General features: G+C 26.8%; 1 long non-coding RNA gene across 2 annotated transcripts; it reads left to right on the plus strand.

The window, feature by feature from the left end:
* Positions 1-1,545: 1,545 nt before the first annotated feature.
* Positions 1,546-3,101, plus strand: LOC141679000 (uncharacterized). 2 transcript variants are annotated; one of them, XR_012557990.1, is made up of 3 exons: positions 1,546-1,703; positions 1,920-2,014; positions 2,925-3,101. It is a non-coding gene; the product is annotated as an uncharacterized LOC141679000 (long non-coding RNA). The 2 variants fall into 2 exon arrangements; XR_012557991.1 differs by having other exon boundaries at positions 1,920-2,010.
* Positions 3,102-4,399: the final 1,298 nt, after the last annotated feature.

The raw sequence follows: 4,399 nt of genomic DNA on the forward strand, positions 1-4,399 counted from the left end.
AAGTACTCCAGAATAAGTATTTTGGGTGTGAGTTGATAGCCAAATATTGGTTGATATTTTTACTAGGATTTGTAATATATTGAGATGTCAAAATTGAAGAAATAAAAGCAATTATAGATATTATTATATATATTAGTTCAATTTTTGTGAGTATAATTTTGAGGAAAAGTTTGGATTATTGAAACTTTTGGACTGGGGTGTCAGAGTTAAACTTAATAACATTTGTTTTGTCAAAATTAAAAAAAATTAGATAATTAGATGAGAGAGTCCAAAATTTATATTCAGGGATGAGATTAAAATTTGACTACTTTTTTCCATAGACAACATTCATTTAAAGTACACTATGATTTAATTTTGACTAATTTAACTATAATATATGTTTCTTAATTTTCAACATGTATACATTATTTTTTAAATTTTGTTGGTAACAAGTTTGGGTAGGAATTAAATATAGTGAAAATATTATCACCCATAATTCTTAATTAGTTTACACGAATTATGATTATTTTTTATATTAAATATTTAATAAAAATTTTATTACATATAAGTGTTTTGCTTTTCTCTAAATTAAAAAGATTGTATATGCTTGAAAAAAGATTATATATTGTCATCGAATATTTCTGATAAATTAATTTAAAATTCTAAAATTATTTAATTATTGAGATTTTATTTAAGTCAAATATTGAAAATGCATTATGAGTAGAAAACTCTACTCAAATACCATATGTTTACTTGAATTTTTATGGAAAATTTGAATTTTGTTAAAATCAATTAAATGACTTATTTGGAAACAAATTTTACGTGTATTTTTTTTCTTTTTTTACAATACATTTTAAAAGAAATTAAGTACTAGAGAATAATTAGTTAGATATGTTTTATGGTGGCCATAACTAATGATATCGGAAATCTTTACTTGTTAAAATTATTTATTTAATTCAAAATTTAATGTATAATATTATTATATAGTTATTTTATAATTTGTGTTTCAGTATTATAATTTTTTCATAAGATTTTTTTACCTAGATATTATTATGATTGGATGTAATATAATATATAAAATTTATTAAATTTTTTTCTGATAATCGTGAAAACTATACTTAAAATTTTTTACTTTCATACAAAATTGGCAATAAAAGAAACTTATAAAATATTTTTGTATTTTAGTTATTTGTCACTTAATATTTTAAAGGAATTTTATATTATACATAAAATAAATTTCATACTATATTTGAATTCTTTATAAATAATAAATTTATTATTTAATTTATATAGAAGCTAAATTTACATTTACCTAAATTTTATTCATAGATGATTTATAATAAAGAAATGACAGTTACTAAGAAATTATTAAAAAAATATTTTAAATTCTAATTAAGCTTTCCTTCTAACCTAATAATATAAAGATGAGAAATGTATTTGACATATATTCCTCTTATTTTTTGTTTCTAGAATATTCTACCAACTCATCTAGAAGATTCTAATGGCTTCTTAACCTATTGTATATATTAAACCCCGTCTTCCTTTGTTATTTCCCTCAAACCCTATTCTCCGCCGCTACCATTCCAACAAATAATATTTGTTTGTCATCCCTTGGGCTGTGCCTGGCAATCTTCCTTTTATTCTTAACACCTGCTTGTCATTTCTCTCAAATACTCTCTTATGTTTGTAATCTTCCTTTGTTATTTCACTCAAAATCTGTGATGGTTAGCTATTTTTTTATCACGACTTCTTATTTTAATCTAAATTTTGATATATATATATGTATGTATGTGAATTGGGATTATATGTGTATGTGAATTGAGGATAATCTTTCTTGGATTAACAAATAACTCTTGACTAGAGTTAACCATTTAAGTATGTTGAATTTATAATTTTTATGTTTTATATATGTATAATATCTTGCATTTGATTTGTTTTAGGTGAAATTATTTGAAGAGAAATGGAAGGAGGCTATGAGTTGAAGAGAAATGGGATGAAGCTATTAAATCCTGACCAAATGTTTATTTACTTGTAGGTAACCAATTTATTCTCACTTTCATTTTATGTTTGTATATACATAATTTGTACTATATATATTTGTATATATTCTTAATCATGATATTGATAAAGTTTTACATAATTGTTATTTTATTATTTATAAAATTTATGAATTAAAAAATATATTTGAATAAGGTTTATTTATAAATATATGCCTTTTATAAACTTCACATACTCTTTATATATGTATGAGTTAGATGATTGAAACATCTAGACATAATATTTAACCTATACAAACTACAATTATTGTTAAGTTTAGCATGTTGACATCATAAAGCTGTTTAAATTTGAAACAAACATGAAGCTTAATAAGTCTAGACATTTGACAATCATAAAAACACCCATTAACACTATTTTGAATAATATTACCATCTATATATAACCAAGTAATAACATCCAATAACATACAATGAAGATGTGTGTTGAAGTCATTTTACCAATTTGGCTCTTTGATTTGGACAAATTCTTGAATATTTATTAGCAAACTCAAGAACTTAAGCCAATTTAAGAACTTGCCCTGAATGGAATCAAAGAGCTAAATCCAGCAAAACATGAAAAATGGTTCAAACTCATCTCTACTGAATGCTATTGCTTGGTTATATATAGATGGTAATATAATTGGAAATATTGTTGAGGAGCGTTCTAATGATCGTCAAATGTTTAGACGGTTAAGATTTGTGTTTCTTTTAAATTTAAATAACTTTGTTATCTTATACATTCTAAACTTAACATTAATACTCGTTTATATCGGCTAAAAATTATGCATGGATGTTACTGGGATTAATATGTATAAAATCAAGATTATATAAAATTATACAATGGATATTTTATATAATTAAACCTTGTTATAAAAATTATTTGTGCTGCTGCTGATCCCCTCCCTGTAGGAAGGAAAAGGACGGTGACTATAGCCCAAGTCAGCAGCAAATCAAGCCAATGGAAGCGTGGCTCTGTAATTGTAATGTAATAATGTGGTTATATATATGCTGTTATGTTCTGTTATTCTAGTTATTTCATAACATTTTCATTGTTATGTGTACAGCATTACTAAAATAGAAGCAAATCTCCCAACGTAGATAACAATATATAGAGTATACATATATAATAAGATGCAAGATGAGAATATTTTCAAAACAGGACTTCTAATAATCAGCTTAGTAGGACCATCCGTTTTCTGAAGTAGAGAGGACTTCATTGTATTCCCTTGGATCAAGTGTCGGAGTTCCAGAACCATCTACATACATATACTTGTTGTGTTGTGTGAATGAGAGACAGAGACAGAGACATAGATGGATATCTATAACTTGATGTAAAACTCGATTTGTTTTGTCATGTCTTGCATTTTGATTTCTTTTACTTTTATCTTGATTATATGATGTTTTCTTTGTTATCAAATATTAACTACTTCAAGGAGGATCCACTTCCTGATGAGTTGCAAATAATGAGCTTTCTATGACTTAGAACTGAGCCGTATGCAGCGTAGGTAGAGATAGGGAACAATATTTCTCAAGATTAGTTGATTATACCTAAAACTGACAGTTGAGAAAAACTTCAATTTTTTATTAATCATGAAAAACTGATCCATAAAATATTAAAGAAGTCTTTAAATAAGAAAACCCTGAATCCTAAAAGGGTAATGAATTACTAAACGAGTTCCTAAAATATTAAGAATCCTAAAAAGGTAATGAATTACTAAACGAGTTCCTAAAATATTAAGATATACAAAAACGCTCGCAATGTTAAAAATATTATGTTGGCCCTATAAAAGATTGTGGACACGTTCAGAATACCGCTCTTATATTATTTCCGCACAATTTTTGGATGATCCAACATGTGCATAAAATTATCCTTAACTTGCACCGCATTATTCCGCCCAGTGTAGAGAAGAGTCGACCTCGAATTTGAAACCGCAACATCGTCATCACAAGAGGAATCACCCACAAAGGGAACAAGATGCCGCACATCAAAGATAATGTGGATGCACCATCATGGTTGAGAAGGTATCAGGATCTCAGACAAATGGACTCAATGTTTGGAGGTGGTCTAGGACATCAAGAAGCTGAATTTGTAAATCCTAGACTTATCTGAGCATGCTTGAAGCTGTGAAGATTGTGATTGATAGTCATGATGGAGCCAATTTTAAGGAAAATATTTTGCATATGTTAAAGGATGGTGGAATGAAGATCCTAATAGGTAATGGACTGTTGCTAAGATGTGAATATTGTAATCTTTGAAACAGTATTTAATTCAAGACAGTTTTCTTTGAATCCTGACAACAAGAAAGTAAGTTACATTATGTTTGATGATAATCTACTGATGGAGAGCAGCTCAGTTGCAAATATGAGAGCTGCCATCTATCAAT

Source organism: Apium graveolens, chromosome 8 (assembly GCF_009905375.1).
Source record: "Apium graveolens cultivar Ventura chromosome 8, ASM990537v1, whole genome shotgun sequence".
Taxonomy (NCBI): domain Eukaryota; kingdom Viridiplantae; phylum Streptophyta; class Magnoliopsida; order Apiales; family Apiaceae; genus Apium; species Apium graveolens.